The 25067-nt window shown below is 47.0% G+C and overlaps 1 long non-coding RNA gene across 1 annotated transcript in view; it reads right to left on the reverse strand.

Annotated features, from left to right (window-relative positions):
- Positions 1–12759: 12759 nt before the first annotated feature.
- Positions 12760–25067, reverse strand: part of LOC311602769 — a 70565-nt gene continuing 58257 nt past the window's right edge. The window contains exon 2 of the long non-coding RNA XR_014780840.1: positions 12760–13076. This is a non-coding gene — a long non-coding RNA (uncharacterized lncRNA). The remainder of the gene's footprint in view (positions 13077–25067) is intronic.

Below are 25067 nucleotides of genomic sequence, written 5' to 3' on the forward strand. Positions count from 1 at the left end.
GTCTTTGAAACTGATGTGTAGATGGACTTAGGTTGGAACTCCCAGGACTACCTAGAAACTTTCTTGGAGATAAAGAGCTGAAAGGACCAGCATGGTGGCACACGCCATTCATCCCAGTACTTGGGAGGCAGAGGTAGGTGGATCTTTGTGAGTTTGAGACCAGCCTGGTGTAAAAACAAAGTTCCAGGACACCCAAGGCTACCCAGAGAAACCCTGTCTCAAAAAACCAATATAAATAAGTAAATAAATAAATGAAATTGAAGGAAGCAGGGCTTGGTGGTGCATGCCAGGACAATTAGTTATATCTGCTTTATTTTATTTTTTTCTTATGACTAATGCCATGAAAAATTTAAATAATCAGTGCATTGCTGCCACCAGGCCTGGCTCTTTCCTTCCTTCCTTCCTTTCCTCCTCCTCCTCCTCTTCTTTCTCCTCCTTCTAATATATATATATTTTTTCGAGACAAGGTTTCTCTGTGTTAGCCTTGGCCGTCCTGGACTTACTTTGTAGGCCAGGCTGGCTTTGAACTCACAGCGATCCGCCTGCCTCTGCCTCCCGAGTGCTGGCATTAAAGGAATGCGCCATCACACCCGGCTTCCTTCTAATATTTTTATTAATTAATAAACAATTTTTCAAAAGACAGGGAGTTAAACAGTTTGGTTGATTTTCTTTTCACACAGCGAGGGTACTGTGTAGATTAGGAGAACTTCCTCAGAATTCCACACATGCAAATTGGATTTAAGTTCTGGTCCTCCAGAGTAAATGAACTTGAAAAGTATGTCCCAGGACTGCATCCATATTGGTGAGGTAAGCCACCGTGATATCTGCCCTCCAGAAGGTGGCTTCATTTTGGTGAACACCGTCAGAGAATTTGACTTTAAACTAAACATATAATAAAGTGACAGCGTTATGGGTTCAAGATTAGCCACACACTGACCACTAGAACCCCAGACTTAGATCCATGGAAGGTAAAGAAATGAAAGGAGGCCGGGTGTGGTCTCGCTCGTGCGTGCACACACACCCACCTTTAATCCAATCACTCAGTGGACATAAGCAGTTAGAATTCTGTGCATTGAAGGGAGGTCTGATCTGGAGAGGGATAGTGAATGATTTCCAGTGACACTTATCCTAACTACCATCTGTCTGTCTGTGTGTCTGTGTGTCTGTGTGTCTGTGTGTCTGTGTGTCTGTCTGTCTATCTATCTATGTATCTATAGGTTAGGGAATCCAAAGCTCTGTCTGTGCTGCATTAACTTTGGATATGCTGGCCCATGTCTGGAAATAAACAGATTGTGTGTGCGTTGCTCATGTGTCTTTTTAGCATACTTGATTTTGGGTTTTGTTTGGTTTTTTGTTTTTGTTTGTTTGTTTTGTTTAGGTTTGTCAAGACAGGGTCTCTCTGTGTAGCCTTGTCCATCCCAGACTCAATCTGTAGACCAGGCTGGCCTCCAACTCACAGTGATCTGCCTGCCTCTGCGTCCTGAGGGTTGAGTTGTGATTCAAGGCACACATTTGATTTTTATTTCACTATTAAATTTGCTTTAATTTTATGTGGTAGCCATGGTAGCAGGCGCCATGGATTGTTCCACCTTCCTTACCTTCAGTGCTCCAGACACATGAGGGGAAGGGGAAGCCCTAACCTAGGGTGCTTCAAAAGCCTTGGGCTCCACTCCTCCCTGTAATGAACATGCTGGCCCATGCCTAACAAGTAGGAGTCATCCTGGATAAAAAGAACCACACAGCCCCACAACAAAAAATGTCGAGAGAGAGAGAGAGAGAGAGAGAGAGAGAGAGAGAGAGAGAGAGAGAGAGAGAAGGATGGGGTTGGTGGTGGGGTGGAGGGGGGAGGGGAAGCCACGGCCTAGGGTGCTTCCAAAGCCCTGGGCTCCATCCTCTTATTACTGCATGCACTTAATCCATGCATGCCTGTCATGTCAGCACCCAGCAGCTGGAAAGAGAACATTATCTCTAGCACCATTGGACTGGGGCTTTAATTCGCTCTAACTCTGTATTTAGTCTGAGACCAGAAGTTGGGGCTGGGCAGGAACAGCGTTGGCATCAACAGCAGACACAACCAAGGAGGGACCCCAAGCGGTGAGGTGTTTTCAAAAGGAGCCTCCCTCCCCGAAACTGCCTTCCCTAACTGATTTGCCACTAACTGATTTGTCAGGCAGGTCACTTTTGCTCTCTTTCACTTGGGCTTATTCTACTTTCACTTTGTATGGCCTGAGGGGTTGGCCTGGTTAGGGTTTGGGTTAGCCACTCATCAGAGTCTAAGGTTCAATCATAGTTTGTATGAGCAATCAAAAAGGATAAGCGTATCAGAACACACATGGTCATTTACACACACACACACACACACACACACACACACACACACACACACACACAGAGAGAGAGAGAGAGAGAGAGAGAGAGAGAGAGAGAGAGAGAGAGAGAGAGCTATCTTATGAAATCAAATTGAATGGACAATAAAGTAACAGGGAATTAAAAACGCACATGCTTTCAATCCCAGCACTCTGGAAGCAGATGCAGGTAGATCTCTGTACGTTCCAGCCCAGCCTGGTTTACAAAGTCAGTCCAAGATAGCCAAGGCTACACAGAGAAAACCTGCCACAAAAACAAAAACAAAAACAAAAACAAAAACAAAAACACCCAATCAACCAACCAAACCAGACAGGCTTGTATTTGATGGGCATGGCTGTCTTTGAAATTTAGTGTAGGCCAGTCTGGCCTGGAAACAGAGATTGGCCTGCTTTTGCCTTTCCCGTTTGATAATTTGGTTTTGTTTTGTTTTGGTTATGTGTTCAAGAGTGGCCACTCACTGACCCCTCTCAGACACCAGACTCATATGGATGGACTTAAATGTGAACACTGGGGGCAGGGAACAGAAACAAAGCTGGGCATGATGGTGCAGGCCTTTAATCCCAGCATTCAGGAAGCAGAGGCAGGCAGATCTTTATAAGTTTGAGGTGGGCCCGGTCTACAGAGCGAGTCCAGGACAGGACAGCCAAGGCTACACAGAGCAACCCTGTTTTGGGGGAAAAAAAGACATAGACACACACACACACACACACACACACACACACACACACACACACACACACACACACACACACAGACTTACAGGCCAGAGCAAGGCCTATTACTTTCAAAGGAAAAAAAGCAAAAGTTGAAGGTTACCCTTTGACCATGTGTCAGAAAGAGTGGGTGAGGCTGCTGCTTGACTGTTTATCTCTTAATTATCTTTCAGTTACACCCTACTTCTCCTTGGAGGTGGAGGTCGAGCAGCCTTCATGGCTGGCTGATGTGAAAGTCGGCCATTTTCAGGTTTCACAGGAAAACTCTCATTTGTTTGCTGTTTCTTTGGATTTTCACAGACAGGGTCAGTCTCTTTATGTAGCCTTTATTGTCTCTGAATTCACTATTTAGGGCAGACTAGCCACCTGAATTCACAGTCTATCTGTCTCCCTCTGACTCCCAATGGACATTCATAAGGCCCTATCGATATCTCACCTTCTTTACACCCTGAATTCCAGACAGACATGTTATTTTACACAGGTTTCCCTCTCTCTCACTCTCTCTCTCTCTCTCTCTCTCTCTCTCTCTCTCTCTCTCTCTCTTTCTCTGCTTCCCCCTTCATGCTCACCCTCCCGGTTTGTGTGTGTGTGTGTGTGTGTGTGTGTGTGTGTGTGAAGGCTACACAAAGAAACTAGCTCTCAAAGAACCCAAAACTAACTAAATAAGTCTGCCTGAGACACAGGAAAAGTTCCAGACCAGTCAATTCTATTTGTGTTTTCTGTTGTAATTACTGAAAATAAAATGATCAGTTTCTCTATTCATGGCTACTCTGCCTTAGGGTCTCTCTAAACATATGTCTCTTTCTTTATCTTTTTGCCTGTTTGTAAGCCCAAATTTCATTGCTTATTGTTTATTAATGATTCAGTAAATTTTATGTACATTTTTGGATTGTTGTTTTATTTGTCCTGTTTTTTCCCATCCATGTCATTATTTTCATCTAAAAGCGAGCGCCACAGCGTCTTGATGATGGTGCTTTTTTCTGATAAGTTATACTCCTTTCTGTGTGACAGCACCTCAGCACTTAAACCAACGAGAGCATTAAGAAACATAAAATAGCGGCACACGCCTTTACTCCCGGTGCGTGGGAGGCAGAGGCCGGTGGATCTCTGTGAGTTTCAGGACAGCCAGAGCTGTTGCACAGAGAAACCCTGTCTCGAAAAACCACAAACATAAAAAATAAAAATAACAAAAATCAAAATGTGTCAGGGTTGAAGAGCACTGGCTGCTCTTTGGAAGGTAGAGCCTTCAGCTCCCAGCAGCCACGTGGTGGCTCACAACCATTTATGAGGAGACCTTGTGCCCTCTCCTGGCCCGCAGGTGGAGATGCAGGCAGAACACTGCACACCTAATGCAGAACTCAAAGAGAACAGAAAGAGAGAAAAACAAAATGAAACGACCCAGCTGAGGGGGAGGTCTGGTGTTGCTCCTATGGTCTCATCTTTACTATTTTTTTGAGACAGGGTTTCTCTGTGTAGCCTTAGTTGTCCTGGACTCACTTTGTAGACCAAGGTGGCCTCAAATTCACAGTGATCCACCTGCCTCTGCCTCCCAAGTGCTGGGATTAATGGCATGGGCCACCTTACTATACCCGGCAGATGCGCGTGGGATTCTTTTAAGATTTTTTTATGTTTCTTCTTTTGTTTGGTTGGTTTTTTTTCGAGACAGGGTTTCTTTGTGTAGCCTTGGCCATCCTGGACTCACTTTGTAGACCAGGCTGGTCCTTGAACTCATAGCAACCCTTTCTTTCCTCTTCCAGAATTGGACTGCTTCCTGATTTCAGCTTAAGACAGTCACACTTCTAGGTCATGGTAGAGGGGACTAGGAAGGACTCCAACCCATTTCACATAAATAGTACCCTGAACGATAAGAACAGGCATCGGCTGCTCTGCCTTTTGGTCTCTCCAGTCTCTTGTGTATGTTTGGGCTTGTATGCGAACCCACACATTTCTTTCTACCATAAATTATATTCCAAAACAAAAGTGTGTTTGTAGTATTGTTGTTGTTGTTTTTTTATACTTTTAATTTAAAGGGTACTTTCCAGGTCAGGGGTGAGAGGCTCCTCACAATTCCCCCCCCCCCCCCCCCCGCGCCCCCGGCCCTCCGCTCCACCCTCCTGCCCCCCACCCCGTGTGAATTGGATTTAAGTACCTGCCATTTAGAGGGATGGTAAACACAGAGAACAGAGAAGATCACTTCGGAAGATTTTTTCCCCCCTGTGTGGCGGTGACTCAGAATTCAAACGAAAGAGAGCATGAAGACAAAGCAAATGGGACTAGAGAGATGGATCGGTGGACAGGAGCACTGTCGGCTCTTCCAAAGGACCTGGGTTGGATTCCCAACAACCACACGGCAACTCACAACTGTCTGTAACGCCACTAGAAGGGATCTGACACATTCATACCGAATGATGCACAGAAAAAAATTAAAATAAGGCCAGCTGGTGGTGGCGCATGCCAATAAACCCAGCACACGGGAGGCAGAGGCAGTAGGATTGCCGTAAATTTTAGGACAGCCTGGTCTACAAAAGAAAGTAAGTCCAGGACAGTCAAGGCTACACAGAGAAACCCTAACATGAAAAATGAATCCCTTGCCTCCGCCCAAAAAAACAGAAATAAAAAAAATAATGAAAGGAAAGAAAGGTAAATAAAATGAAAGGAACCGTCTCAGAGGTCTGGTGTAGCCCCTCGGTCTAAATTTTTTTGTTTCTTTGGGTTTGGGTTTGGTTTTGGTTCCTGAAGACAGCGTTTCTTTATGGAACCTTGGCTGTCCTGGACCCGCTGTGTAGATGAGGCTGGCCTCAAACTCACAACAATCCACCTGTCTCTGCCTCCCGAGTGCTGGGATTTGAAAAAGGCATTTGCCACCACTGCCTGGCTACGCCTTTAATCCCAGCACTCGGGAGGCAGAGGCAGGCAGATCGCTGTGAGGTTAAGGCCAGCCTGGTCTATAAAAGGAGCCCAGGACTGGACAGCGAATGCTACACCGAGAAACGCTGTCATGGAGTGGAGGGTGTGGGGGTGGTGGTAATGGGAGACAGAAACAAAACAAAACAAAACACCAAAACTTGGCTGTCACACCCGCTTGTAGGACAGGGAGTGCCCAGCCCACCTCCGCCATGTCCGGTGCCAGTAGTGGAGGGGCGGGGCCAATATTGCCTTTGAGATGGTATAATCCAGCGAGCACCACAGAGCCCGGATGAACTTGTGTTGTTCTCAAAAATTACACTCTTTTCTGTGTGACAGCGCCTCAGCATTTAAACCAAAGAGAGCATTCCGCAAAATGAAATGGAGCCGGGCGGTGGTGGCGCATGCATGCCTGTTGTCTCAGAACATGGGAGGCAGAAGCAGGCCTGAGCTCCAGGGCAGTCAGACCTGTTACACAGAGAAACCTTGTCTCAAATTACCACAAAAAATAAAAAGAAATGAATTAAAAGTAAAAAATGCCTCAGGAGGGGTTAAAAGCACTGGCTGCTCTTCCAAAAGTCCTGAGAGGCAAGCAGAACACTCCACACTTAATCCAGAAATCAATCTAAAACAGAAAGAGAGAAAAGCAAAATGAAAGGCCCCAGCTGAGAGGGAGGTCTGGTGTGGCTCCTGTGGTCTCATTTTTAAGAGAGCGAGATAAGGCTCAATGGAAATCTGGCGTGTTCCATGGGTAGATGGGGACCTCAAGGATCTAAACTAGAAATGGTTTGTTAAAGTGTAGATATGTGATTCTTCTAAGACTTATATACACGCCAGCATGCATGCAAACACACACACATCTTTAAAGATAAATAACAAAACAACCGATTCTGTCTTTGTAACTGCCCTCATTGGAGCTTTTCTTGTGTCATCGTGTGTGTGTGTGTGTGTGTGTGTGTGTGTGTGTGTGTGTGTGTGTGTGTGTATGTGTGCGTCGGCACCCCCCACGGGTGTTAAAAATTAATCCACAGCTGAGTGATCATTCACAGTCTCTAGCTATGACCACCGCCTCTGACGTGCTGAGATTGGTTTTTGACCCCATTCTTCCTTCTTTCCTTCCTACCTATCTCACTCCCAGGACCCATTTCTTTCCGCTTCAAGAAATGGACTGCTTCCTGATGTCACCTTAAGTCAGTCACTTCTAGGTCATGCTAGAGGGGACTAGGAAGGACCCCAAACCATTTCACATTAATAGTACCCTGAACGATAAGAACAGGCATCGGCTGCTCTGTCTTTTGGTCTCATTGGTCTCCTGTTTATGTTTGAGCCTGTATGTGAATCCACACATTTCTTTCCCCTGTAAATTATATTCCAAAACAAATTACTGCCTGTAGTGGTCTTTTTCTTGTTATTGTTGTTTGTTGGTTGGTTGGTTGGTTATTTATTTTATTTATTTCTTCTTCTCTTTTTTATTGAAAGGGTGGGTATACTTTCTATATCAGGAGAGAGAGCCTCCTCACACAATCTCTCTCTCGCCCCCCTTCCCCTATCATGCTGGGTATAGAATCACATTGATTTTCTGGGCTGGTTATAGAGTCACTGCTGCATTGCTAATAAATATATTCAGTACTGACTGATGACTAATAAACATTAGAAGGTAGCTGGCACTCCCTAGACCAGGCTGCCTGACTCTGCTGTGATCAAATGCAGTAAATATGAAGAGTGGTCTCAATTTTTCTGTCTGTGTGTCCTCTATCTATCTATCTATCTATCTATCTATGTGTGTTTGTATGTGTCTAACATCTATGTGTTTATGTATTAGTATAGTACGGAGAATACACTAAATAAAGGACTATTTTATCCTTTTTAAATAGTTGAGTAAAGAATTACATATTTAGCCAGGCATGGTGGAACACCCCTTTAATCCTATCTATCTATCTATCTATCTATCTATCTATCTATCTATCTATCTTTATATCATCGATGTATTTACTTACTTACTTATCTACTTACACAGTCTTTAAATTATTTTGGAGACAGAGTCTATCTATGTATTCCTGTCTGTCTTGAAAATCGCTGTGTATACTGACCTAGTCTGGAACTAGAACTTTACTTGGGTTAAAGAAATTGTAGTTTTTTGTTTGTTTGCTTGCTTCCTTGCTTGCTTGCTTGTTTGTTTGTTTCCAGACAAGGTTTCTCATGTAGCCTTGCCTGTCCTGGACATGCAAGTGCAAGTGATTCTCTCGCATCTGTCTCCCAAGTGCTGGGATTAAAAGCAAAGCAAAACAAAACCAAAAACAAAGCCAGGCATGGCATAGTGGTGCACGCCTTTAATCCCAGCACTCGGGAGGCAGAGGCAGGCAGATCGCTGTGAGTATAAGGCCAGCCTGGTCTACAAAGGGAGCCCAGGACTGGACAGCCAACACTACACCGAGAAACCCAGTCTCGGGGCGGAGGGTGTGGGGGTGGTGGTAGTGGGAGAGAGAAACAAAACAAAACAAAACACCAAAACTTGGCTGTCACACCCACTAGGTGGAGAGGGAGAGCACTGCCCACCTCCACCATGGCCAGTGCCAGTACTGGAGAGGCAGGGACAATAATGCCCTTGCCATGGTATCATCCAGGGAGCACCACGGAGCCCGAATGATGGTGTTTTGTTCTCATAACTTACACTCTTTTCTGTGTGACAGCGCCTCAGCATTTAAACCAAAGAGAGCATTTCGCAAAATGAAATGGAGCCGGGCAGTGGTGGCGCATGCATGCCTGTTGTCTCAGAACATGGGAGGCAGAGGCAGGCGTGAGCTCCAGGGCAGTCAGAACTGTTACACAGAGAAACCCTGTCTCGAAAAACCACAAAAAGTAATAAAATGAAACGAAAGAAAAGTAAAAAATTGCTCAGGAGGGGTTAAAAGCATTGGCTGCTCTTCCAAAGGTCCTGAGAGGCAAGCAGAACACTCCACTCTTAATCCAGTAATCAATCTAAAACAGAAAGAGAGAAAAACAAAATGAAAGGCCCCAGCTGAGAGGGAGGTCTGGTGTGGCTCCTGTGGTCTCATTTTTAAGAGAGCGAGATAGGGCTCAATGGAAATCTGGCGTGTCCCCTGGGTAGATGGGCACCTCGAGGATCTAAACTAGAAATGGTTTGTTAAAGTGTACATATGTGATTCTTCTAAGACTTATATACACCCCAGCGTGCATGCAAACACACACACGTCTTTAAAGATAAATAACAAAACAACCGATTCTGTCTTTGTAACTGCACTCATTGGAACTTTTCTTGTTTCATCATGTGCGGGGGTCCGCGCGGGCGCTTGTCTGGCTGTGCTTGCATCTATCTGTGTACTACTGGTACTCACGAGGATTGTGTCAGAACACCCGGTACTCTTAACTGCTGAGACATGATTCTCCTGGTGCATGAGTTCAGTTTGCTTTCAGAAGGAATGTTTTAGAACTCGCCCCCCCAAGAAAAGGAAAACAACAACAACAACAACAACAACAACAACAAACCCTCACTCGCTCCAGTTGAAGATCTGGTCTTTAATGTTTACTTAGAAAGAACCACCTCTGATTCCTCTAGTCTTCCTCTTGCAATGTAAGCCCACAATGTGAGGATAAAAATCAAAGGAAGGCTTTGCTTGACTCATTGTTTCTTTCAGAAGTAAAGAGGAACACCAACCCCACCCCTCAAACACACACACACACCTCTTTGCAGACTGGCTAGTGTCCACTTCTTCCCGAAGAAAAGTGATTTTTCCACCCTTTTCGGAGGGGTGGGGGGTGGGAGGGTTCAAGACAGAGGTTTCCTGTGTGTGACAGCTCCTGGAAGTCACTCTGTAGACCAGGCTCACGGAGATCTACCTGCCTCTGCCTCCAGACTGAGTGCTGGCTAGACTTTCCACTGTCTTAAGGCACAAGATGTGTGGAGAGAGCTGCCCCATTTATAGCTCACATTTGAGTGCGAGGGGGGGTGGGGGGATCTTTACCAGTGGAGACCAAGATAGATTAAGTCCTCCTGGTGTTGAGAGAGACCTGTTCCTGTTCCTGTTCCTGTTGGGTCGCATACCTATATTTTTGTTTCAGGCACACCAGCCACATCATCGTTTCAGGGCTAGGGTTTGGTTTTTGTATTTTATTTTATTTCATGAATGAGAAACTCTTTGGCTCGGCTGCACGCAACTGCCAGGCATGCCGAGGGCCATCTCGTTCAAGGAGCTCATTAGCCATGTGGGCTTTCTTGGAGGTGATCCTGTACCGTGATGCACCTCCAGATTTGCTTCCGACTTCTGAGAACAAGGCAGGCATGAAAGTGTCAGATAACCTTAGACCTGGAGTTAAAGGCAGACAGGTGGGAGCTGCCATGTGGGAGCTGGGAATTGAGCAGACAGACAGTGCTCTTAACCACTGAGCCATCTCTCTCCAGCCCCCACCCATCTTTGCTTTTCTTTTTCGTTTTTCAGTTTCTTTTAACCAAGCACACTCTCGATGGATGAAAGCGTACAGTTGGCTTAGACACTCGCTACCTGAGGGTTTCAAGACTGACTGACTGTTTCTTCGATTAGGTTTGTGGAGGGGCAGGGCTCTCAATTTAATTGATTTTTAATTTCCTACCATGCCTTCCAATCATAGTTTCCTATCCCCAAACTCATCATGGTCTATATACAACCCAGTGAAACTTCATTGTCCTCCTATGGCCCAGATGCATGGCAGGCCCTGCTACTTGGTTTCCTTTGGTTTGGTTTGACACAGACAGACAGACAGACAGACAGACACGCAGGCAGGCAGGCAGGCTGGCTGGCTGACTGGCTGGCCTCGAACTCACAGTGATCTGTCTGCCTCTACCTCCGGAGTGCTGGGAATTCAAGGAAGGCAGGCAGGCAGGCCGTGCTTTTTGAAAAGTTTGAAAATCAGGCACCACACATAAGAGCCATTTAGCTATTCTTTGAAAACGGACACTTTTCTTAGGAACACAAAGTTTAACCCAAAGTAAGCAGAAGGAATGGTATAACAACTTAGAATTGCTTACGTACAGAGAAAATACTTTCCTTTTTCTGGATTTTGGTTCCATTTTTCCTATTTATTTATTTATTTATTTATTTATTTATATTTGGATTTTTTTTGAGACAGGGTCTCTCTGTGTAGCCTTGGCTGTCCTGGATTCGCTTTGTAGACCAGGCTGGCCTCGAACTCACAGCGATCCACCTGCCTCTGCCTCCCGAGTGCTAGGATTAAAGGGGTGTGCTACCACACCCGGCCAGTTATTTATTTTAGTCAATATCTCTCTCACTCTCTCCCCCCCCCCTTTCGTGCTGGGTATAGAATCACATTGATTTTCTGGGCTGGTTATAGAGTCACTACTGCATTGCTAATAAATTGATTCAGTACTGACTGATGAATAATAAACATTAGAATGTAGATGGCACTCCCTAGACCAGGCTGCCTGACTCTGTGGTGATCAAATGAGGGAACTATGAGGATTGGTCTCCATTTGTCTGTCTGTGTGTGTATTATCTTTCTATCTCTGTATCTCTCTCTCTATCTATCTATGTATCTATGGGTGTATGTGTGTATGTATCTAACATCTGTGTATTTATGTATTAGTATATTACGGAGAATACACTAAATAAATGACTAGTTTAATCTTTTAAAATATTTGAGTAATGAATTAAATATTTAGCCAGGCATGGTGGCACACACCCTTAATCCTATCTATCTATCTATCTATCTATCTATCTATCTATCTATCTATCTATAGATCAATCTATCATCGATGTATTTACTTACTTACTTATCTACTTACACAGTGTTTAAATTATTTTGGAGACAGAGTCTCTCTCTCTATTCCTGTCTGTCTTGAAAATCACTGTGTATACTGACCTAGTGTAGAAATAGAACTTTTCTTGGGTTAAAGAAATTGTAGTTTTTTGTTTGTTTGCTTGCTTGCTTGCTTGCTTGCTTGCTTGTTTGTTTCCAGACAAGGTTTCTCATGTAGCCTTGCCTGTCCTGGACATGCAAGTGCAAGTGATTCTCTCACCTCTGTCTCCCAAGTGGTGGGGTTAAAGGCAACGGAAAACAAAACCAAAAACAAAGCCAGGCATGTCATGGTGGTGCAGGCCTTTAATCCCAGCACTCTGGAGGCAGAGGCAGGCAGATCAATGTGAGTTTAAGGCCAGACTGGTCTACAAAAGGAGCCCCAGACTGGGCAGCCAACACTACACAGAGAAACCCTGTCTTGGGGCAGAGGGTGTGGGGGTAGTGGTAGTTTGAGACAGAAACAAAACAAAACAAAACCCCAAAACTTGGTTGTTATACCTGCCCGGTGGAGAGGGAGAGCCCCGCCCACCTCCTCCATGGCCAGTGCCAGTACTGGAGGGATTGGGCCAATAATGCCCTTGTGATGGTATCATCCAGCGAGCACCACTGCGCTCGGATGATGTTGTGTTGTTCTCATAAATTACACTCTTTTCTGCGTGACAGCTCCTCAGCATTTAAACCAAAGAGAACATTACGCAAAATGAAATGGTATTCCCATGACCTGCCGGGCAGCTTCCTGGAAACCAAAGTCTTTGGGTTCTGGAAGGAGTATGGTTGCAAAGCCGAAACTTAAAGGAATTGAAGGAAGGGCACCACCAGGAGTGGAGCCTGCGGCTTAATTTGACTCAACACAGGAAACCTTACCCGGCCCGGACATGGACAGGATTGACAGATTGATAGCTCTTTCTTGATTCCGTGGGTGGTGGTGCATGGCCGTTCTTAGTTGCTGTAGCGATTTGTCTGGTTAATTCTGATAACAAACGAGACTCTGGCATGCTAACTAGTTACGCGACCCCCGAGCGGTCGGCGTCCCCCAACTTCTTAGAGGGACAAGTGGCGTTCCGCCACCAGAGATTGAGCAATAACAGGTCTGTGATGCCCTTAGATGTCCGGGGCTGCACGCACGCTACACTGTCTGGCTCAGTGTGTGCCTACCCTAAGCTGTCAGGCATGGGTAAGCAGTTGAACCCCATTTGTGACAGGGATCGGGGATTGCAATTATTCCCCATGAACGAGGAATTCCCAGTAAGTGCAGGTCATAAGCTTGCGTTGATTAAGTCCCTGCCCTTTTACACACTGCCCTTCGCTACTACCGATTGGACGGTTTAGTGAGGCCCTCGGATCGGCCCCACCTGGGTAGGCCCAAGGCCCTGGCGGAGCGCTGAGAAGACGGTTGAACTTGACTATCTAGAGGAAGTAAAAGTCGTAACAAGGTTTCCGTAGGTGAACCTGCAGAAGGATCATTAAGGAGAGACGCAGGTCGGCTGGCCATGTCTGTCTGTCCATTCGTCTGTCCGTCTTTGTTCCTCCCCGCCGGGAGGCGAGTGTCCCGTGTCGCATCGCCTGCTGCCGCGTGTGGTCGGTCTTGGTCGTTCGGTCCTCTGGGTTGAAAGAAGGAGGGAAGAGGAAAGAGGTAGAGGATGGTGAGGAGGCGGGGCACGTTGCCGTCTGTTGTGGGGTGGGCAGCCCTTGCCATTCCCGGCCCTCTCTCACAATCCTCTCCCATCTCTTCGCTCCTTCTGCTTCTTCCCTGGGGTGGCCGACCACACATGCTAGGTGCCTGCCGTGACCCGCGGGCAGCCCCTTTTTCCCCGTCCGGCTCGTCTCCTCCCGTGGCGGTGGTGTGAGTCCATGTCGTGGTTGTAGTGGGGGGTGCTTTCGCATCTCATATTGGCCGCCTACACCGCGGCTCCTGCTTTACCGAGCCTGGAGCGTGTTGCGTGCATTAGGCGATGGCCAAGGTGGGTCCGGCATCCATCCCCTCCTGGCTCTTCTGACCTCGAGTGTCCTCCCCGAACCTTTCCGGGTACCTGGCTGTTGCGTTCAGGCGCGCAGGTTTAAAGACCCCTGGGGAAGTCGCCTCTCCGCCCCAAGGGTCGGGGGGGGGGGTGGCGGCGGGGCCCGTAGGGAGTCGGCCTGGGGGTGTGTGAGGTCCCTCTCTCCCTCCAACAGCTCTCTCAGACTCTCGCCCGCTTTCTGCCTTCCAGGGACGCTCCCGAGGCCGTGGTTGCGGGTTGGGGTGGGAGCCTCCCTTTGTTCGTCTCTGGGGCTCTTGCAGCTGTGCCTGGCTTGCCGTCCCGGCCCCCCGTGTCATGGGCGCCTCAACTGTGTTCGCTGGGCGGGTCCCGTGTCACTGTGTGTGTGTGGTTCTTTTCCCATTCCGTCCGACCGACCCATCCCTCGGAGTTCGTGTTTCTTCGGTTTTGTTCTTGCTGGCCGGCCCAAGGCGAGCCGTCTCTCCCGGTGTGGGGGGATGGGCACTGTGCCGACGCCAGCACATGTGATGTGAGCAAGGGACTCCCGTCTCTCCCACATGCCCTACGAAAAACTCGTACGACTCTTAGCGGTGTATCCCTAGGCTCGTGCGTCGATGAAGAATGCAGCTAGCTGCGAGAATTAATGTGAATTGCAGGACACATTGATCATCGACACTTCAAACGCACTTGCGACCCTGGGTTCCTCCCGAGGCTAAGCCTGTCTGAGGTGTCCGTCTCTGAGGGGTGGGTTCTCGCGGCTGGGGGTTTGTTTGCAGGGTTCCCGACTCCGGGCCCTCCGTCCCCCATAGTTCAGACGTGTGGGGTGGTTGTCGGCGTGCCGCCGTCACCGCCTCCCGGCCTCCGTGCAGAGGAGAGGGTGAAGAAAGGCCACAGCGCTTCGAGAGGCACAGTGGTGGGCAAGGAAGAGGGGTCGCTGGCGGTCTTCCCATGTCCCCAGTATCTGTGTTGATGGCCGTGTGGCGGCTTGAGTGGTCACGCGTTGGCGGTGATGGAGGGGTCGCGGTCTGGGTTAGCCCTCTCTAGGCGAGGTCGTCATACCCTTGGAGTCATCAGGGTCCAGATCTCGGCCCTCCGGCCACACCGGTCCCCGGGTTCGGGTTCCCTCCCCGCGCACCCCTTCCCCATCTGGGAGCATCGTCGTGCTGCCCGAGTCCTTAAGGTTGGCCGAGCCCGTGCCGAGGCTGCGCCATCGGTCTGTGCTCCCTGGACCGGCCCCGCCACCTTCTCCGTCTTCCCTCTGCCCGGGGGTTGGCCTGCTCCAGCGGCGGTCCTGCAGGACGCCGCGGTCTATACGTTCGCCAATGCGAGCGCTCCCCGGGGGGTGGGGTACGGTAGAGGCTGCGCGTGTCGGCCCCATCGCCACGCCACGTTGCGTGCCCCGGACCCCGGAAGCTCGCCAAAGCGAGGTCGCCAGCTCGTGTTCCTGCTTCACTGCCGCCTCCGCCTCCACGCTCTTCCCTTCGATCTTCTCGCTCTTTCTCTCGCGGACCCGTCGGACATGTGTCATGGACGGCGGGCGGGGTGGTGGAGAAGAAAGGGGCCTTGGTCCCTTTCCCGTGGCTGCCGCCCCTCTCCCGCCACACCTCATCCCCTCCCTCTGGCTCCACGACCTCAGATCAGACATGGCGACCCGCTGAATTTAAGCATATTAGTCAGCAGAGGAAAAGAAACTAACCAGGATTCCCTCAGTAATGGCGAGTGAACAGGGAAGAGCCCAGTGCCGAATCCCCGCCACTCAGCGCGGCTGGGGAAATGTGGCGTACGGAAGACCCACTCCCCGGAGCCCCTCGGGGGGGCTCAAGTCCTTCTGATCGAGGCCCAGCCCATGGACGGCGTGAGGCTGGTAGCGGCCCCTGGCATGCTGGGTCCCTGTCTTCCCCGAGTCGGGTTGCTTGGGAATGCAGCCCAAAGCGGGTGGTAAACTCCATCTAAGGCTAAATACCAGCACGAGACCGATAGTCAACAAGTACCAAGGGAAATTTGAAAAGAACTTTGAAGAGAGAGTTCAAGAGGGCATGAAACCTTTAAGGAATGACCTCCGCGCAGTCCGCCCAGATGATTCAACCCTGTGGCGCGCTTCTGGCCACACCGGTGGCTCCTGGCGGATCTTTCCTTCTCCCTGTTCCTCCTGACCCCTCCACCCGCGTGTCATCCCCTTTCCCTGTCTCCTCGCGTCCGCGGCGGGCCTGGGGGGGCGGCGCGCGGGGGGGGGGGCTGGGTGTGCGGTCCTCCTGTCTTTTCCCATCCATGTCATTATTTTTATCTAAAAGCGAGCGCCACAGCATCTGGATGATGGTGCATTTTTCTGATAAGTTATACTCCTTTCTCTGTGACAGCACCTCAGCATTTAAACCAAAGAGAGCATTAAGAAACATAAAATGGCAGCACACGCCTTTACTCCCGGCACGTGGGAGGCAGAGGCCAGTGGATCTCTGTGAGTTCCAGGACAGCCAGAGCTGTTGCACAGAGAACCCCTGTCTCGAAAAACCACAAACATAAAAAATAAAAATAACAAAAATCAAAATGTGTCAGGGTTGAAGAGCACTGGCTGCTCTTGGGAAGGTAGAGCCTTCAGCTCCCAGCAGCCACGTGGTGGCTCACAACCATTTATGAGGAGACCTTGTGCCCTCTCCTGGCCCGCAGGTGAAGATGCAGGCAGAACACTGCACACCTAATGCAGAACTCAAAGAGAACAGAAAGAGAGAAAAACAAAATGAAACGACCCATCTGAGGGGGAGGTCTGGTGTTGCTCCTATGGTCTCATCTTTATTTTTTTTTTTTTGAGACATGGTTTCTCGGTGTAGCCTTAGCTGTCCTGGACTCACTTTGTAGACCAAGGTGGCCTCAAACTCACAGTGATCCACCTGCCTCTGCCTCCCAAGTGCTGGGATTAAATGCGTGCGCCACCATACCATACCTGGCAGAATCGTGTGGGATTCTTTTAAGATTTTTTTATGTTTCTTTGTTTGTTTGTTTGTTTGTTTTCCGAGACAGGATTTCTCTGTGTATCCTTGGCCATCCTGGACTCACTTTGTAGACCAGGCTGGCCCTTGTACTCATAGCAACCCTTTCTTTCCGTTTCCAGAAATGGACTGCTTCCTGATTTCAGCCTAAGACAGTCACAATTCTAGGTCATGGTAGAGGGGCCTAGGAAGGACTCCAACCATTTCACATAAATAGTACCCTGAACGATAAGAACAGGCATCGGCTGCTCTGCCTTTTGGTCTCTACAGTCTCTTGTGTAGGTTTGGGCTTGTATGCGAACCCACACATTTCTTTCTACCATAAATTATATTCCAAAACAAATGTGTGTTTGTAGTATGGCTTTTTTTACACTTTTAATTTAAAGGGTACTTTCAAGGTCAGGGGTGAGAGGCTCCTCACAGTCCCCCTCCCGCCACCCCTGCGCCTGCGAGTGGCCCTTCTCCGCCAAGAGCCCCTGGCCCACTGCGCCCCCAACCCTCTGCTCTGCCCCACTGCCCCCCACCATGTGTGAATTGGATTTAAGTCGCTGCCATTTAGAGGGATGGTAAACACAGAGAACAGAGAAGATCACTTCGGAAATGTTTTCCCCCCTGTGTGGCGGTGACTCACAATTCAAAGAAAGAGAACATGAAGACAAAGCAAATAGGACTAGAGAGATGGATCGGTGGTGAGGAGCACTGTCGGCTCTTCCAAAGGACCTGGGCTGGATTCCCAACACCCACACGGCAGCTCACAACTGTCTGTAACGCCACTAGAAGGGATCTGACACATTCATACCGAATGATGCACAGAAAAAAATTAAAATAAGGCCGGGCGGTGGTGGCCCACGCTAATAATCCCAGCACTCAGAAGGCAGAGGCAGTCGGATTGCAGTAAGTTTTAGGACAGCCTGGTCTAAAAAAGCAAGTAAGTCCAGGACAGTCAAGGCTACACAGAGAAACCCTAACATGAAAAACGAATCCCTTGCCCCCACCCCCAAAAAAGAAATAGAAAAAAATAATAAAATGAAATAAAGGTAAATCAAATGAAAGGAACTGACTCAGAGGTCTGGTGTAGCTCTTCGGTCTAAATTTTTTTTGTTTCTTTTGGTATGGTTTTGGTTTTGGTTCCTGAAGACAGCGTTTCTTTATGGAACCTTGGCTGTCCTGAACCCACTGTGTAGACGAGGTTGGCCTCAAACTCACAACAATCCACCTGTCTCTGCCTCCCAAGTGCTGGGATTAAAGAAACGCATCTGCCACCACCGCCTGGCTACTGAAAGATTCTGAACTAGTTTTTCCCCCCTGTCATTATGGTTAATTTAAAAGTTTATTTTCAATTAAAAATATTTATTCATTATTATGTGTACAGTGCTCCATCTGCCTGCGTGTATGCCTGCACACCAGAGGAGGACGTTAGAGCAAATTATAGATGGCCGTGAGCCACCATGTGCTCGCTGGGAACGCAACTCAGGACCTCTGGAGGGGCAGTCAGTGCTCTTAACCTCTGAGCCACCTCTCCATCCAGCTCTTTATTTTTGTTTTTTTGTTTTCAGAAAGTGAGTTAAGCCTTTATGTGGTTTGTCTTTTCATGGAGCGAGGGAACTGTGTAGATCAGAAAAGGCTACCCTATAATTCTGTACATGCACATTGGGCTTAACTTCTGAAACCAGAACTTAAATAAGCCAGCTCGGTGTGGTCCTGTAGGCCTTGAATCCCATAGCTCTGAAGGCAGAGGCAGGTGAAACTCTGTGAGCTGGAGGCAGGCCTCATCTAGTTAGGGATTTCAATGGTTCCACGTGGGGTACGGAGACTACACTAAATAAAGGACCAGTTTACTCTTGATAGATAGCTGAATAAAGACTTAAATATGTATTTGGAAAAACCAAACACAGAAGTCCACCTGTCTCTGCTGTGATTACATGAGGAAACTATGATGCTTGGCCTCCATTTGTCTTTCTGTCTGTGTATCATCTATCTATCTACTTATGTACTTACTTATCTAAGGTTTTTGGAGATAGACTCTCTCTCTCTCTCTCTCTCTCTCTCTCTCTCTCTCTCTCTCTCTCTCTCTCTCTCCCCTCTCGCTGTCTTTGAAACTGATGTGTAGATGGACTTAGGTTGGAACTCCCAGGACTACCTAGAAACTTTCTTGGAGATAAAGAGCTGAAAGGACCAGCATGGTGGCACACGCCATTCATCCCAGTACTTGGGAGGCAGAGGTAGGTGGATCTCTGTGAGTTTGAGACCAGCCTGGTCTAAAAACAGAGTTCCCGGACACCCAAGGCTACCCAGAGAAACCCTGTCTCAAAAAACCAATATAAATAAGTAAATAAATAAATGAAATTAAAGGAAGCAGGGCCTGGTGGTGTATGCCAGGACAATTAATTATATCTGCTTTACTTCATTTTTTTTCTTATGACTAATGCCATGAAAAATTTAAATAATCAGTGCATTGCTGCCACCAGGCCTGGCTCTTTCCTTCCTTCCTTCCTTTCCTCCTCTTCCTCCTCTTCCTTCTCCTCCTTCTAATATATATATATATTTTATGAGACAAGGTTTCTCTGTGTTAGCCTTGGCTGTCCTGGACTCACTTTGTAGACCAGGCTGGCCTTGAATTCACAGCGATCCGCCTGCCGCTGCCTCCTGAGTGCTGGGATTTAATGCATGTGCCATCACGCCCGGCTTCCTTCTAATATTTTTATTAATAAATAAAGAATTTTTTAAAGGACAGGGAGTAAAACAGTTTGGTTGATTTTCTTTTCACACAGTGAGGGTACTTTGTAGATTAGGAGAACTTCCTCAGAATTCCACACATGCAAATTGGGTTTAAGTTCTGGTCCTCCAGAGTAAATGAACTTGAAATGTATGTCCCAGGACTGCATCTATATTGGTGAGGTAAGCCACCGTGATATCTGCCCTCCAGAAGGTGGCTTCATTTTGGTGAACACCGTCAGAGAATTTGACTTTAAACTAAACATATAATAAAGTGACAGCGTTATGGGTTCAAGATTAGCCACACACTGACCACTAGAACCCCAGACTTAGATCAATGGAAGGTAAAGAAATGAAAGGAGGCCGGGTGTGGTCTCGCTCGTGCGTGCACACACACCCACCTTTAATCCAATCACTCAGTGGACATAAAGCAGTTAGAATTCTGTGCATTAAAGGGAGGTCTGATCTGGAGAGGGATAGCGAGTGATTTCCAGTGACTCTTATCCTAACTACCATCTGTCTGTCTGTGTGTCTGTGTGTCTGTCTGTCTATCTATCTATGTATCTATAGGTTAGGGAATCCGAAGCTCTGTCTGTGCTGCATTAACTTTGGATATGCTGGCCCATGTCTGGAAATAAACAGATTGTGTGTGGGTTGCTCATGTGTCTTTTTAGCATACTTGATTTTTGTTTTTGGTGGGTTTTTTGTTTTTGTTAGTTTGTTTTGTTTAGGTTTGTCAAGACAGGGTCTCTCTGTGTAGCCTTGTCCATCCCAGACTCAATCTGTAGACCCGGCTGGCCTCCAACACAGTGATCTGCCTGCCTCTGCTTCCTGAGTGTTGTGTTGTGATTCAAGGCACACATTTGATTTTTATTTCACTATTAAATTTGCTTTAAATTTATGTGGTAACCATGGTAGCAGGCGCCATGGATTGTTCCACCTCCCTTACCTTCAGTGCTCCAGACGCATGAGGGGAAGGGAAAGCCCTAATCTAAGGTGCTTCAAAAGCCTTGGGCTCCACTCCTCCCTGTAATGAACATGCTGGCCCATGCCTAACAAGTAGGAGTCATCCTGGGCAAAAAGAGCCACCCACCCCCACCCCAAAAATGTCGAGAGAGAGAGAGAGAGAGAGAGAGAGAGAGAGAGAGAGAGAGGTGGGGGGGATAGGGGAAGGGGAAGCCATGGCCTAGGGTGCTTCCAAAGCCATGGGCTCCATCCTCTAGTACTGCATGCACTTAATCCATGCATGCCTGTCATATCAGCACCCAGCAGATGGAAAGAGAAGATCATCTCTAGCACCATTGGACTGGTACTTTAATTTGCTCTAACTCTGTATTTTGTCTGAGACCAGAAGTTGGCACTGTGGTACACATCCAGACGCTGTGGTACTCGCTTTTAGATAAAAATAATGACATGGATGGGAAAAAACAAGACAAATAAAACAACAACCCAAAAATGCACATAAAATTTACTGAATCATTAATAAAGAATAAGGAATGAAACGTGGGCTTACAAACAGGCAAAAAGATAAAGAAAGAGACATATGGTTAGAGAGACCCTACAGCAGAGTAGCCATGAAGAGAGAAACTGATCATTTTATTTTCAGTATTTACAACAGAAAACACAAATAGAATTGACCGGTCTGGAATTTTCCTGTGTTTCAGGCAGACTTATTTAGTTAGTTTTGGGTTCTTTGAGAGCTAGTTTCTTTGTGTAGCCTTCACACACACACACAGACACACACACACACACACACACACACACACACACACACATGTGGGGTGGGGTGGGGGGGGACATGAATGGGGAAGGAGAGAGAGAGAGAGAGAGAGAAACCCTTGTAAAATAACGTGTCTGTGTGGAGTTCAGGGTGTAAAAAAGGTGAGATATCAATAGGGCCTTATGAATGTCAATTGGGAGTCAGAGGGAGACAGATAGACTGTGAATTCAGGTGGCTAGTCTGCCCTAAATAGTGAATTCAGAGACAATAAAGGTTACATAAAAAGACTGACCCTGTCTGTGAAAAACCAAACAAACAGCAAACAAATGAGAGTTTTCCTGTGAAACCTGAAAATGCCCAACTTTCACATCAGCCAGCCATGAAGGCTGCTCGATCTCCACCTCCAGAAGTAGGGTGTAACTGGAAGATAATTAAGAGATAAGCAGTCAAGCAGCAGCCTCACCCAAACTTTCTGACACAAGGTCAAAGGGTAACCTCCAACTTTTGCTTTTTTTCCTTTGAAATGAATAGGCATTGTTCTGGCCTGTAAGTCTGTGTGTGTGTGTGTTTGTGTGAGTGTGTGTGTGTGTGTGTGTGTGTGTGTGTGTGTGTGTGTGTGTGTCTTTTTATTCCCCCAAAGAGGGTTTCTCTGTGTATCCTTGGCTGTCCTGTCCTGGACTCACTCTGTAGATTAGGCCACCTCAAACTTATAAAGATCCGCCTGCCTCTGCTTCCTGAATGCTGGGATTAATGGCCTGCACCACCATGCCCAGCTTTTTTTCTGTTTTTTTTTCTTTCCCTCCAGTGTTCACATACACTTCCATCCATATGACTCTGGTGTGTGAGAGTGGTCAGTGAGTGGCCACTCTTGAACACATAACCAAAACAAAATAAAACCAAATTACCAAACGGGAAAGGCAAAAGCAGGCCAATCTCTGTTTCCAGGCCAGAATGCCCTACAGGGAAAGTTCAAAGACATCCATGCCCATCACAAACAATCCTGTCTGGTTTGGTTGGTTGGTTGGTTGGGTTTTTTTGTATTTGTTTTGAGGCAGGTTTTCTCTGTGTAGCTTTGGCTGTCTTGGACTGACTTTGTAAACCAGGCTGGGCTCTAACTAACAGAGATCTACCTGCATCTGCTTCCAGAGTGCTGGGATTGAAAGCCTGTGTGTTTTTAATTACTTGTTATTTATTGTCCATTCAATTTGATTTTATAAGGTAGCTCTCTCTCTCTCTCTCTCTCTCTCTCTCTCTCTCTCTCTCTCTCTCTCTCTCTGTGTGTGTGTGTGTGTGTGTAAATGAGCATGTGTGGTCTGATACTGTCATCCTTTATGATTGCTCATACAAACTATGATTGAACCTTAGTCTCTGATGAGTAGCTAACCCATACCCTAACTGGGCCAACACCTCAGGCCATACAAAGTGAAAGTAGAATAAACAGAGTGCTGTTTCCTTCTCTAACTGGGAGGCCCAAGGGAAAGCGAGCGAAAGTGACCTGCCTGACAAATCAGGTAGTGGCAAATAAGTTAGGGAAGGCAGCTTCAGGGAGGGAGGCTCCTTTTGAAAACACTTCACCGCTTGGGGTCCCTCCTTTGTTGTGTCTGCTGTTGCTGCTAATGCTGTTCCTGCCCAGCCCCAACTTCTGGTCTCAGACTAAATACAGAGTTAGAGCAAATTAAAGCACCAGTCCAATGGTGCTAGAGATGATCTTCTCTTTCCAGCTGCTGGGTGCTGACATGACAGGCATGCATGGATTAAGTGCACGGAGTATTAAGAGGATGGAGCCCAGGGCTTTGGAAGCACCCTATGCCGTGGCTTCCCCTTCCCCTTCCCCTCTCCCCCCCAACTTAGGTAAAGGCAGTGGAACAACCATCCATGAGGCTTGCCCCCACAGGGCAGTTCCAGAGAAATAAGACAGCCTCACGCAGTCATACTTGCATTCAAAATCGAAACAGAAAGGACAGAAAAACAAACCAAAATCAACAACAACAACAACAAACTGATGCGCATAAAAACAATAAGAAGTAATAAGGAGAAATGAAATATGGATTTACAGAGAAAGAAAAAGGAAAAAATGCAAAAGTAAAAATACAAAAACCATATGGTTAGGGATCAGGGAGACCTTGCCTAAGACAGGCAGAGCAGCAATGAATTGATCATTTTAATTTTCATGTTATTAGTTGTAATTAACCCCAGCACTCAGGGGGCAGAGGCAAAAGAGGCAAGCAGCTCTTTGTCTACAACAGAGAAGCCCTGTCTCAAACAAAAGGAAACAAAAAACACTAAACAACAGCAACAATAGACACACAGATAAAGAAATCATTTAAAAGGGAAGACATGAAATATGGATTTACAGAGAGAAGAGAGAGAGAGAGAGAGAGAGAGAGAGAGAGAGAGAGAGAGAGAGAGAGGTAAAATTAAAAAAAAAACAGCAACAACAACAACAACAACAACAACCAAAGCCAAAACCTTATGGTCAGGGAGACCCTAAGGCAGATCAGCAAGGAACTGATCACTTTATTTCTCATTACATTAGTTGTAATTAAAACCTGAAATAAGACTACCCCACCTCTAATCCCAGCACATGGGAGGCAAAGCCAAGAGGATCGCTGTGAGTTGGAGGCCAGCCTGGTCTCCAAAGTAAGTCCAGGACAGCCAAGGCTACATGAGAAACCCTGTCAGGAAACAAACAAGCAAACAAAAAACTGATTCTATTTATTAGTAATGCAGCAGTGTCTCTAACCAGTCCACAAAAACAGTATGATTCTACTATACTCAGCACTACGGGCATACAGTGGGGTGGGAGTGCTGGAGGTAGGGAAAGAGAGGGGGTGGAAAGGGAGAGGGAGAGGGAGAGGGAGAGGGAAAGGGAGAGGGAGAGACCTTGACTCAAAGAAATAACTGAAAGTCAGGGGGTGGTGCGCAGGGCTTCCTTTTATCCCAGGAGAGGAAGGCAGATTGCTATGAGTTTAATGCCAGGTTAGTCTACAAAGTGAGTCCAGGACAGCCAAGCCTACACAGAATCCCTGTCTCAAAAAACAGAAACAACAACAACAACAACAAAATTAAATAAATAACCGTAGAGATAAGTAAAAAATAAATGAAAGAATGAATGAATAAATAAAAATATGAACATAATTCATGTGTGATAAAAGAGGGGCCACACAAGATGAAAGAAAGAAGGAAAGAAAGAATTAAGTATCTCAGCAACAGCTATCAATAGGACTTTATGGATGTCAGATGGGAGACAGAGAGAGGCAGATATGCTGTGAATAGTGAAGGCGGGGGCTGGAGAGATGGATCAGAGGTTAAGGACACTGTTCTGCCAGAGGTCCTGAGTGCAACGCCCAGCAACAAAATGTATGGTGGCTCACAACCATCTATAATGTGATCTGATGCCTTCTTCTGGCCTGCCGGTATATGTACATGCAGGCAGAGCACTGTATACGTAATAGTCAAGAAATCTTCAAAAAGGAAAAAACAAAACAAAACAATAAACCCCAGTGAATTCTGAGACAATAAAGGCTACATAAAGAGACTGGCACCATCTCTTAAAACGAAACGAAACAAAACAAAACCCATCTGGTCATGGTGGTGACACACACCTTTAATCCCAGCACTCACCAACAGGGTTTCTCTGTGTAGCCTTGGCCATCCTGGACTCACTTTGTAGACCAGGCTGGCCTCGAACTCACAGCGATTCGCCTGCCTCTGCCTCTCAAGTGCTGGGATTAAAGGCGTGCACCACCACACCCGGCTCATTTATTTATCTTATAAGGTAAATATTTAATTCTTTTGAACAAGTATTTAATTCTTTACTCTACTACTTAGAAATGATAAACTATTCTCCATACCCTAGGTAACCTTGGAAATCCCT

The sequence above is a fragment of the Acomys minous genome (genome assembly GCF_964271855.1).
Source record: "Acomys minous genome assembly, chromosome: 8".
Lineage (NCBI taxonomy): Eukaryota > Metazoa > Chordata > Mammalia > Rodentia > Muridae > Acomys > Acomys minous.